This window comes from Cyanistes caeruleus, chromosome 29, assembly GCF_971803275.1.
Source record: "Cyanistes caeruleus chromosome 29, bCyaCae1.hap1.1, whole genome shotgun sequence".
NCBI lineage: Eukaryota > Metazoa > Chordata > Aves > Passeriformes > Paridae > Cyanistes > Cyanistes caeruleus.
In genome coordinates, this window is record NC_141729.1 from 1,022,139 (window position 1) to 1,035,497 (window position 13,359).

Here is a 13,359-nt window from a genome sequence, read left to right on the forward strand (position 1 = left end):
TGAAGTGTAATCGAGTTAATAACTGGTTAACTACTTGCTAATGTATAATTTTCTCATTTAGGCAAGTAAGTTGTAATTAACACACATGGCCTAGGGATACATGCAGGGCTGGGAGGGGAGGGCAGGGAGGATGTATCTCATTTTCCTCCCCCTTTTTCCAAGTATGGATAGATTAAAATGTCTTGTTCTGTGGGAATTACATTTTAATGAACTCTAATATGTACAGATCCCGTTAACGCAGGGTTTTTATCAGTTCTTTTAATTACAAGGACCAGCTTAAAGCAAAAGGCCTTGAAAAGCTTTGTGTTTAGAAGGGAAAAGGAGTGGGGAGGAAATCTCCATGACAAAGGACCTGTCCTTCCACTCGTGCTGCATCACCCATGTGGAACCCACCCTCAATAATCCACTGTGGGGAGCTCTCCAAATTCCCCTGGTGCTGCTGGAGATCCCATTCCTTCCTTCTTCTGCCCCCAAGTGCTCCAGGGGGCTCACTGTGATTTCAGGAGGGTGCAGATCCCTTTTCCCACTGCCTTGCTCCTCCTGTTTCCTGCCCGGCAGGATCCCAGGGATTGATCCCAAGGATTCCCAAGGATTCCCAAGGATTGATCCCAAGGATTCCCAAGGATTGATCCCAAGGATTGATCCCAAGGATTCCCAAGGATTGATCCCAAGGATTTCCAAGGATCCCCAAGGATTGATCCCAAGGATGGATACCAAGGATTGATATCAAGGATTGATCCCAAGGATTCCCAAGGATCCCCAAGGATTGATCCCAAGGATTCCCAAGGATTGATCCCAAGGATTCCCAAGGATTGATCCCAAGGATTCCCAAGGATTCCCAAGGATTGATCCCAAAGATTCCCAAGGATTCCCAAGGATCCCCAAGGACTCCCAAGGATTCCCAAGGATTGATCCCAAGGATCCCCAAGGGTTCCCAAGGATACCCAAGGATCGATCCCAAGGATTCCCAAGGATCCCCAAGGATTGATCCCAAGGATTCCCAGGCACTGCTGATCCTTGCACAGTCGCAGGCTGAGGCATCCTCGGAGCTGCTGGAGCTCTCTCTGTGCCTGTAACGTCACCCTCTGTCAGCAGGTGTCCCTTCAAGCTCGCCAATGCGTTCATATTTACATTTCTATAGAAATGGGAGGGAGGGCGCAGAGATTGTCTTGAATGAAACACCTCCCGCTAATGTCCCAGATTTGATCTTTATTTTTTAATGGTGCAGTCCGAGGGTTTGGGGTTTTGTTAATGATATTCTGTAAATATATTTTTTTTTTTTAAAAAAGGCAGCTGTTGATGCTCCACGTTCCACAGAGCTGGAATAATGACCTAAAACCCCTGGTGTGGTTTTTGGGAGGGCGGGTGAGGGGATTCCTGGTTGTTGAGAAGGAAAGGCTGAGCAGAGTCAGGGTGTGAGTGCTCTCCTGAACACGGTGTGTGTCCGTGCTCCTAACCTTCACACACCACAAAGCTTCTGGGTCAGGGCTGAGATGCTGCTTGAGTTCTTCTCATTCTGGGAGAAGGACAGTGCTGTTGGAAAGGGGCTGTGTGAAATGTGGGCTGCTCATTTTCGGTTTCTCCAGACAGCCCTGACCCTGTCAGGGGAGCTGCAGGTTTCCTTCAGCTCTCTGAGGATGGATCTAGGGAGGTGAAAGTTCGGTCCAAAGGAAAAAATGGATTGTTCTGGCCAGGTTCTGCAGAGCAGGTCCATCCTGCCCTGACCTCCAGCTAAAGCCCACCTGGACTGAATTTTCCATCTCCTCCAGTAGGAATCATCCTCACTGCAATGTTCTCCATCCTCACCACAAAGTTCTCCATCCTCACTGTGATGTTCTCCATACTCAATGCAGCGTTCTCCATCCTCACTGTGATGTTCTCCATCCTCACTGTGATGTTCTCCATCCTCACTGTGATGTTCTCCACCCCTCACTGTGATGTTCTCCATCCTCACTGTGATGTTCTCCACCCCTCACTGTGATGTTCTCCATCCTCACTGTGACGTTCTCCACCCCTCACTGTGATGTTCTCTATCCTCACTGTGATGTTCTCCACCCCTCACTGTGATGTTCTCCACCCTGACTGTGATGTTCTCCATCCCTCACTGTGATATTCTCCACCCTCAATGTGATGTTCTCCACCCTCACTGTGATGTTCTCTGTCCTCACTGTGATGTTCTCCACCCTCACTGTGATGTTCTCCACCCCTCACTGTGATGTTCTCCACCCCTCACTGTGATGTTCTCCATCCTCACTGTGATGTTCTCTGTCCTCACTATGATGTTCTTCAACCCTCACTATGATGTTCTCCACCCCTCACTGTGATGTTCTCCATCCTCACTGTGATGTTCTCTGTCCTCACTGTGATGTTCTCCACCCATCACTGTGATGTTCTCCACCCCTCACTGTGATGTTCTCCACCCCTCACTGTGATGTTCTCCATCCTCACTGTGATGTTCTCTGTGATCACTATGATGTTCTTCAACCCTCACTGTGATGTTCTCCACCTCTCACTGTGATGTTCTCCATCCTCACTGTGATGTTCTCTGTCCTCACTGTGATGTTCTCCACCCATCACTGTGATGTTCTCTGTCCTCACTGTGATGTTCTCCATTCTCACTGTGATGTTCTCTGTTCTCACTGTGATGTTCTCTGTCCTCACTGTGATGTTCTCCATCCTCACTGTGATGTTCTTCACCCCTCACTGTGATGTTCTCCATCCTCACTGTGATGTTCTTCACCCGTCACTGTGATGTTCTCCACCCCTCACTGTGATGTTCTCCATCCTCACTGTGATGTTCTCTGTCCTCACTGTGATGTTCTCTGTCCTCACTGTGATGTTCTCCACCCTCACTGTGATGTTCTCTGTCCTCACTGTGATGTTCTCCATCCTCACTGTGATGTTCTCCACCCCTCACTGTGATGTTCTCCACCCCTCACTGTGATGTTCTCTGTCCTCACTGTGATGTTCTCTGTCCTCACTGTGATGTTCTCTGTCCTCACTGTGATGTTCTCCACCCCTCACTGTGATCTTCTCCATCATCACTGTGACGTTCTCCACCCACACTGTGATGTTATCCATGCCTCACTGTGATGTTCTCCACCCCTCACTGTGATGTTCTCCGTTCTCACTGTGATGTTCTCTGTCCTCACTGTGATGTTCTCTGTCCTCACTGTGATGTTCTTCACCCCTCACTGTGATGTTCTCCACCCTCACTGTGATGTTCTCCATCCTCACTGTGACGTTCTCCACCCTCAGTGTGATGTTCTCCATCCCTCACTCTGATATTCTCCACCCTCAATGTGATGTTCTCCATCCTCACTGTGATGTTCTCCGTCCTCACTGTGATGTTCTCCACCCTCACTGTGATGTTCTCCACCCATCACTGTGATGTTCTCCACCCCTCACTGTGATGTTCTCCATCCTCACTGTGAAGTTCTCTGTCCTCACTGTGATGTTCTTCAACCCTCACTATGATGTTCTCCACCCCTCACTGTGATGTTCTCCATCCTCACTGTGATGTTCTCCACCCCTCACTGTGATGTTCTCTGTCCTCACTGTGATGTTCTCCATCCTCACTGTGATGTTCTTCACCCCTCACTATGATGTTCTCCATCCTCACTGTGATGTTCTCCACCCCTCACTGTGATGTTCTTCACCCCTCACTATGATGTTGTCCATCCTCACTGTGATGTTCTCCACCCCTCACTCTGATGTTCTCTGTCCTCACTGTGATGTTCTCCACCCCTCACTGTGATGTTCTCCATCCTCACTGTGATGTTCTCTGTCCTCACTGTGATGTTCTCTATCCTCACTGTGATGTTCTCCACCCTCACTGTGATGTTCTCTGTCCTCACTGTGATGTTCTCCATCCTCACTGTGATGTTCTCCACCCCTCACTGTGATGTTCTCCATCCTCACTGTGATGTTCTCTGTCCTCACTGTGATGTTCTCTGTCCTCACTGTGATGTTCTCCATCCTCACTGTGATGTTCTCTGTCCTCACTGTGATGTTCTCCACCCCTCACTGTGATGTTCTTCACCCCTAACTATGATGTTCTTCACCCCTCACTGTGATGTTCCCAAGCCCTCACTGTGATGTTCTCCACCCCTCACTGTGATGTTCTCCGTCCTCACTGTGATGTTCTCCGCCCTCACTGTGATGTTCTCCACCCCTCACTGTGATGTTCTCCACCCCTCACTGTGATGTTCTCTGTCCTCACTGTGATGTTCTCCATCCTCACTGTGATGTTCTCCACCCCTCACTGTGATGTTCTCCACCCCTTACTGTGATGTTCTCTGTCCTCACTGTGATGTTCTCCATCCTCACTGTGATGTTCTCTGTCCTCACTGTGATGTTCTCCATCCTCACTGTGATGTTCTCTGTCCTCACTGTGATGTTCTCCACCCTCACTGTGATGTTCTCTGTCCTCACTGTGATGTTCTCCATCCTCACTGTGATGTTCTCCACCCCTCACTGTGATGTTCTCCACCCCTCACTGTGATGTTCTCTGTCCTCACTGTGATGTTCTCTGTCCTCACTGTGATGTTCTCTGTCCTCACTGTGATGTTCTCTGTCCTCACTGTGATGTTCTCCATCCTCACTGTGATGTTCTCCACCCCTCACTGTGATGTTCTCCATCCTCACTGTGATGCTCTCCATCCTCACTGTGATGTTCTCTGTCCTCACTGTGATGTTCTCCACCCCTCACTGTGATCTTCTCCATCATCACTGTGACGTTCTCCACCCTCACTGTGATGTTCTTCACCCCTCACTGTGATGTTCTCCACCCCTCACTGTGATGTTCTCCACCCCTCACTGTGATGTTCTCCATCCTCACTGTGATGTTCCCAAGCCCTCACTGTGATGTTCTCCACCCCTCACTGTGATGTTCTCCGTCCTCACTGTGATGTTCTCCACCCTCACTGTGATGTTCTCCACCCCTCACTGTGATGTTCTCCACCCCTCACTGTGATGTTCTCTGTCCTCACTGTGATGTTCTCCATCCTCACTGTGATGTTCTCCACCCTCACTGTGATGTTCTCCACCCCTCACTGTGATGTTCTCCACCCCTCACTGTGATGTTCTCTGTCCTCACTGTGATGTTCTCCATCCTCACTGTGATGTTCTCCACCCTCACTGTGATGTTCTCCATCCTCACTGTGACGTTCTCCACCCTCACTGTGATGTTCTCCATCCCTCACTGTGATATCCTCCACCCTCACTGTGATGTTCTCCATCCTCACTGTGACGTTCTCCACCCTCACTGTGATGTTCTCCATCCCTCACTGTGATATTCTCCACCCTCAATGTGATGTTCTCCATCCTCACTGTGATGTTCTCTGTCCTCACTGTGATGTTCTCCACCCCTCACTGTGATCTTCTCCATCATCACTGTGACGTTCTCCACCCTCACTGTGATGTTCTTCACCCCTCACTATGATGTTCTCCACCCTCACTGTGATGTTCTCCACCCCTCACTGTGATGTTCTCCACCCCTCACTGTGATGTTCTCCATCCTCACTGTGATGTTCTCTGTCCTCACTATGATGTTCTTCAACCCTCACTATGATGTTCTACACCCCTCACAGTGATGTTCTCCATCCTCACTGTGATGTTCTCCATCCTCACTGTGATGTTCTCTGTCCTCACTGTGATGTTCTCCATCCTCACTGTGATGTTCTCCACCCCTCACTGTGATGTTCTCCATCCTCACTGTGATGTTCTCCATCCTCACTGTGATGTTCTCCACCCCTCACTGTGATGTTCTCTGTCCTCACTGTGATGTTCTCTGTCCTCACTGTGATGTTCTCTATCCTCACTGTGATGTTCTCCACCCTCACTGTGATGTTCTCTGTCCTCACTGTGATGTTCTCCATCCTCACTGTGATGTATTCTGTCCTCACTGTGATGTTCTCCATCCTCACTGTGATGCTCTCCATCCTCACTGTGATGTTCTTCACCCCTCACTATGATGTTCTCCATCCTCACTGTGATGTTCTCCACCCCTCACTGTGATGTTCTCTGTCCTCACTGTGATGTTCTCCATCCTCACTGTGATGTTCTTCAAGCCCCTCACTATGATGTTCTCCATCCTCACTGTGATGTTCTTCACCCCTCACTGTGATGTTCTCCACCCCTCACTGTGATGTTCTCCATCCTCACTGTGATGTTCTCTGTCCTCACTGTGATGTTCTCTATCCTCACTGTGATGTTCTCCACCATCACTGTGATGTTCTCTGTCCTCACTGTGATGTTCTCCATCCTCACTGTGATGTATTCTGTCCTCACTTTGATGTTCTCCATCCTCACTGTGATGCTCTCTATCCTCTCTGTGATGTTCTCCACCCCTCACTGTGATATTCTCTGTCCTCACTGTGATGTTCTCCATCCTCACTGTGATGCTCTCCATCCTCACTGTGAAGTTCTCCACCCCTCACTGCGATGTTCTCTGTCCTCACTGTGATGTTCTCCACCCCTCACTGTGATGTTCTCCATCCTCACTGTGATGTTCTCTGTCCTCACTGTGATGTTCTCCACCCTCACTGTGATGTTCTCCATGCCTCACTGTGATGTTCTCCACCCCTCACTGTGATGTTCTCCGTTCTCACTGTGATGTTCTCTGTCCTCACTGTGATGTTCTCTGTCCTCACTGTGATGTTCTCCACCCCTCACTGTGATGTTCTCCACCCCTCACTGTGATGTTCTCCACCCTCACTGTGACGTTCTCCACCCTCACTGTGATGTTCTCCATCCCTCACTCTGATATTCTCCACCCTCAATGTGATGTTCTCCATCCTCATTGTGATGTTCTCTGTCCTCACTGTGATGTTCTCCACCCTCACTGTGATGTTCTCCACCCATCACTGTGATGGTCTCCACCCCTCACTGTGATGGTCTTCACCCTCACTGTGATGTTCTCTGTCCTCACTGTGATGTTCTTCAACCCTCACTGTGATGTTCTCCACCCCTCACTGTGATGTTCTCCATCCTCACTGTGATGTTCTCTGTCCTCACTGTGATGTTCTCTGTCCTCACTGTGATGTTCTCCATCCTCACTGTGATGTTCTCTGTCCTCACTGTGATGTTCTCTGTCCTCACTGTGATGTTCTCCATCCTCACTGTGATGTTCTCTGTCCTCACTGTGATGTTCTCCACCCCGCACTGTGATGTTCTTCACCCCTAACTATGATGTTCTTCACCCCTCACTGTGATGTTCCCAAGCCCTCACTGTGATGTTCTCCACCCCTCACTGTGATGTTCTCCGTCCTCACTGTGATGTTCTCCACCCTCACTGTGATGTTCTCCACCCCTCACTGTGATGTTCTCCACCCCTCACTGTGATGTTCTCTGTCCTCACTGTGATGTTCTCCATCCTCACTGTGATGTTCTCCACCCCTCACTGTGATGTTCTCTGTCCTCACTGTGATGTTCTCCATCCTCACTGTGATGTTCTCCACCCCTTACTGTGATGTTCTCTGTCCTCACTGTGATGTTCTCCATCCTCACTGTGATGTTCTCTGTCCTCACTGTGATGTTCTCCGTCCTCACTGTGATGTTCTCTGTCCTCACTGTGATGTTCTCCACCCTCACTGTGATGTTCTCCACCCTCACTGTGATGTTCTCTGTCCTCACTGTGATGTTCTCCATCCTCACTGTGATGTTCTCCACCCCTCACTGTGATGTTCTCCACCCCTCACTGTGATGTTCTCTGTCCTCACTGTGATGTTCTCTGTCCTCACTGTGATGTTCTCTGTCCTCACTGTGATGTTCTCTGTCCTCACTGTGATGTTCTCCATCCTCACTGTGATGTTCTTCACCCCTCACTGTGATGTTCTCCATCCTCACTGTGATGCTCTCCATCCTCACTGTGATGTTCTCCACCCCTCACTGTGATGTTCTCCATCCTCACTGTGATGTTCTTCACCCCTCACTGTGATGTTCTCTGTCCTCACTGTGATGTTCTCCACCCCTCACTGTGATCTTCTCCATCATCACTGTGACGTTCTCCACCCTCACTGTGATGTTCTTCACCCCTCACTGTGATGTTCTCCACCCCTCACTGTGATGTTCTCCACCCCTCACTGTGATGTTCTCCATCCTCACTGTGATGTTCTCTGTCCTCACTGTGATGTTCTCCACCCCTCACTGTGATGTTCTCCATCCTCACTGTGATGTTCTCCATCCTCACTGTGATGTTCTTCACCCCTAACTATGATGTTCTTCACCCCTCACTGTGATGTTCCCAAGCCCTCACTGTGATGTTCTCCACCCCTCACTGTGATGTTCTCCGTCCTCACTGTGATGTTCTCCACCCTCACTGTGATGTTCTCCACCCCTCACTGTGATGTTCTCCACCCCTCACTGTGATGTTCTCTGTCCTCACTGTGATGTTCTCCATCCTCACTGTGATGTTCTCCACCCTCACTGTGATGTTCTCTACCCCTCACTGTGATGTTCTCCACCCCTCACTGTGATGTTCTCTGTCCTCACTGTGATGTTCTCCATCCTCACTGTGATGTTCTCCACCCTCACTGTGATGTTCTCCATCCTCACTGTGACGTTCTCCACCCTCACTGTGATGTTCTCCATCCCTCACTGTGATATCCTCCACCCTCACTGTGATGTTCTCCATCCTCACTGTGACGTTCTCCACCCTCACTGTGATGTTCTCCATCCCTCACTGTGATATTCTCCACCCTCAATGTGATGTTCTCCATCCTCACTGTGATGTTCTCTGTCCTCACTGTGATGTTCTCCACCCCTCACTGTGATCTTCTCCATCATCACTGTGACGTTCTCCACCCTCACTGTGATGTTCTTCACCCCTCACTATGATGTTCTCCACCCTCACTGTGATGTTCTCCACCCCTCACTGTGATGTTCTCCACCCCTCACTGTGATGTTCTCCATCCTCACTGTGATGTTCTCTGTCCTCACTATGATGTTCTTCAACCCTCACTATGATGTTCTACACCCCTCACTGTGATGTTCTCCATCCTCACTGTGATGTTCTCCATCCTCACTGTGATGTTCTCTGTCCTCACTGTGATGTTCTCCATCCTCACTGTGATGTTCTCCACCCCTCACTGTGATGTTCTCCATCCTCACTGTGATGTTCTCCATCCTCACTGTGATGTTCTCCATCCTCACTGTGATGTTCTTCACCCCTCACTATGATGTTCTCCATCCTCACTGTGATGTTCTCCACCCCTCACTGTGATGTTCTCTGTCCTCACTGTGATGTTCTCTGTCCTCACTGTGATGTTCTCCATCCTCACTGTGATGTTCTTCACCCCTCACTGTGATGTTCTCCATCCTCACTGTGATGCTCTCCATCCTCACTGTGATGTTCTCCACCCCTCACTGTGATGTTCTCCATCCTCACTGTGATGTTCTCCACCCCTCACTGTGATGTTCTCTGTCCTCACTGTGATGTTCTCCACCCCTCACTGTGATCTTCTCCATCATCACTGTGACGTTCTCCACCCTCACTGTGATGTTCTTCACCCCTCACTGTGATGTTCTCCACCCCTCACTGTGATGTTCTCCACCCCTCACTGTGATGTTCTCCATCCTCACTGTGATGTTCTCTGTCCTCACTGTGATGTTCTCCACCCCTCACTGTGATGTTCTCCATCCTCACTGTGATGTTCTCCATCCTCACTGTGATGTTCTTCACCCCTAACTATGATGTTCTTCACCCCTCACTGTGATGTTCCCAAGCCCTCACTGTGATGTTCTCCACCCCTCACTGTGATGTTCTCCGTCCTCACTGTGATGTTCTCCACCCTCACTGTGATGTTCTCCACCCCTCACTGTGATGTTCTCCACCCCTCACTGTGATGTTCTCTGTCCTCACTGTGATGTTCTCCATCCTCACTGTGATGTTCTCCACCCTCACTGTGATGTTCTCTACCCCTCACTGTGATGTTCTCCACCCCTCACTGTGATGTTCTCTGTCCTCACTGTGATGTTCTCCATCCTCACTGTGATGTTCTCCACCCTCACTGTGATGTTCTCCATCCTCACTGTGACGTTCTCCACCCTCACTGTGATGTTCTCCATCCCTCACTGTGATATCCTCCACCCTCACTGTGATGTTCTCCATCCTCACTGTGACGTTCTCCACCCTCACTGTGATGTTCTCCATCCCTCACTGTGATATTCTCCACCCTCAATGTGATGTTCTCCATCCTCACTGTGATGTTCTCTGTCCTCACTGTGATGTTCTCCACCCCTCACTGTGATCTTCTCCATCATCACTGTGACGTTCTCCACCCTCACTGTGATGTTCTTCACCCCTCACTATGATGTTCTCCACCCTCACTGTGATGTTCTCCACCCCTCACTGTGATGTTCTCCACCCCTCACTGTGATGTTCTCCATCCTCACTGTGATGTTCTCTGTCCTCACTATGATGTTCTTCAACCCTCACTATGATGTTCTACACCCCTCACTGTGATGTTCTCCATCCTCACTGTGATGTTCTCCATCCTCACTGTGATGTTCTCTGTCCTCACTGTGATGTTCTCTGTCCTCACTGTGATGTTCTCCACCCCTCACTGTGATGTTCTCCATCCTCACTGTGATGTTCTCCATCCTCACTGTGATGTTCTCCATCCTCACTGTGATGTTCTTCACCCCTCACTATGATGTTCTCCATCCTCACTGTGATGTTCTCCACCCCTCACTGTGATGTTCTCTGTCCTCACTGTGATGTTCTCCATCCTCACTGTGATGTTCTTCAAGCCCCTCACTATGATGTTCTCCATCCTCACTGTGATGTTCTTCACCCCTCACTGTGATGTTCTCCACCCCTCACTGTGATGTTCTCCATCCTCACTGTGATGTTCTCTGTCCTCACTGTGATGTTCTCTATCCTCACTGTGATGTTCTCCACCATCACTGTGATGTTCTCTGTCCTCACTGTGATGTTCTCCATCCTCACTGTGATGTATTCTGTCCTCACTGTGATGTTCTCCATCCTCACTGTGATGCTCTCCATCCTCACTGTGATGTTCTCCACCCCTCACTGTGATATTCTCTGTCCTCACTGTGATGTTCTCCATCCTCACTGTGATGCTCTCCATCCTCACTGTGAAGTTCTCCACCCCTCACTGCGATGTTCTCTGTCCTCACTGTGATGTTCTCCACCCCTCACTGTGATGTTCTCCATCCTCACTGTGATGTTCTCTGTCCTCACTGTGATGTTCTCCACCCTCACTGTGATGTTCTCCATGCCTCACTGTGATGTTCTCCACCCCTCACTGTGATGTTCTCCGTTCTCACTGTGATGTTCTCTGTCCTCACTGTGATGTTCTCTGTCCTCACTGTGATGTTCTCCACCCCTCACTGTGATGTTCTCCACCCTCACTGTGATGTTCTCCATCCTCACTGTGACGTTCTCCACCCTCACTGTGATGTTCTCCATCCCTCACTCTGATATTCTCCACCCTCAATGTGATGTTCTCCATCCTCACTGTGATGTTCTCTGTCCTCACTGTGATGTTCTCCACCCTCACTGTGATGTTCTCCACCCCTCACTGTGATGTTCTCCATCCTCACTGTGATGTTCTCTGTCCTCACTGTGATGTTCTTCAACCCCCACTATGATGTTCTCCACCCCTCACTGTGATGTTCTCCATCCCTCACTGTGATGTTCTCCACCCCTCACTGTGATGTTCTCTGTCCTCACTGTGATGTTCTCCATCCTCACTGTGATGTTCTCCACCCCTCACTGTGATGTTCTCCATCCTCACTGTGATGTTCTCCATCCTCACTGTGATGTTCTCCACCCCTCACTGTGATGTTCTCTGTCCTCACTGTGATGTTCTCCATCCTCACTGTGATGTTCTTCACCCCTCACTATGATGTTCTCCATCCTCACTGTAATGTTCTCCACCCCTCACTGTGATGTTCTTCACCCCTCACTATGATGTTCTCCATCCTCACTGTGATGTTCTCCACCCCTCACTGTGATGTTCTCTGTCCTCACTGTGATGTTCTCCACCCTCAATGTGATGTTCTCCATCCTCACTGTGATGTTCTCTGTCCTCACTATGATGTTCTCCGTCCTCACTGTGATGTTCTCCACCCTCACTGTGATGTTCTCTGTCCTCACTGTGATGTTCTCCATCCTCACTGTGATGTTCTCTGTCCTCACTGTGATGTTCTCCACCCCTCACTGTGATGTTCTCTGTCCTCACTGTGATGTTCTCTGTCCTCACTGTGATGTTCTCTGTCCTCACTGTGATGTTCTCCATCCTCACTGTGATGTTCTCTGTCCTCACTGTGATGTTCTCCATCCTCACTGTGATGTTCCCTGTTCTCACTGTGATGTTCTCCACCCCTCACTGTGATGTTCTCTGTCCTCACTGTGATGTTCTCTGTCCTCACTGTCATGTTCTCTATCCTCACTGTGATGTTCTCTGTCCTCACTGTGATGTTCTCCATCCTCACTGTGATGTTCTCCACCCCTCACTGTGATGTTCTCCATCCTCACTGTGATGTTCTCTGTCCTCACTGTGATGTTCTCCATCCTCACTGTGATGTTCTCCACCCCTCACTGTGATGTTCTCCATCCTCACTGTGATGTTCTCCATCCTCACTGTGATGTTCTCCACCCCTCACTGTGATGTTCTCTGTCCTCACTGTGATGTTCTCCATCCTCACTGTGATGTTCTCCACCCCTCACTGTGATGTTCTCCATCCTCACTGTGATGTTCTCCATCCTCACTGTGATGTTCTCCACCCCTCACTGTGATGTTCTCTGTCCTCACTGTGATGTTCTCCATCCTCACTGTGATGTTCTTCACCCCTCACTATGATGTTCTCCATCCTCACTGTGATGTTCTCTGTCCTCACTGTGATGTTCTTCAACCCTCACTATGATGTTCTACACCCCTCACTGTGATGTTCTCCATCCCTCACTGTGATGTTCTCCACCCCTCACTGTGATGTTCTCTGTCCTCACTGTGATGTTCTCCATCCTCACTGTGATGTTCTTCACCCCTCACTATGATATTCTCCATCCTCACTGTGATGTTCTACATCCCTCACTGTGATGTGCTCCATCCTCACCGTGATGTTCTCCATCCTCACTGTGATGTTCTCTGTCCTCACTGTGATGTTCTCCATCCTCACTGTGATGTTCTCCACCCCTCACTGTGATGTTCTCCATCCTCACTGTGATGTTCTCCATCCTCACTGTGATGTTCTCCACCCCTCACTGTGATGTTCTCTGTCCTCACTGTGATGTTCTCCATCCTCACTGTGATGTTCTCCACCCCTCACTGTGATGTTCTCCATCCGCACTGTGATGTTCTCCATCCTCACTGTGATGTTCTCCACCCCTCA

The 13,359-nt window shown here is 49.5% G+C and overlaps 1 long non-coding RNA gene across 1 annotated transcript; it reads right to left on the reverse strand.

Moving 5' to 3' along the window:
• Positions 1 to 1,189: 1,189 nt before the first annotated feature.
• On the reverse strand, positions 1,190 to 3,224 carry LOC147648903 (uncharacterized). The gene is made up of 2 exons (XR_015279782.1): positions 1,743 to 3,224; positions 1,190 to 1,643 (listed from the first exon to the last, which is right to left on the reverse strand). It is a non-coding gene; the product is annotated as an uncharacterized LOC147648903 (long non-coding RNA).
• Between the last annotated feature and the right edge of the window lie 10,135 nt (positions 3,225 to 13,359).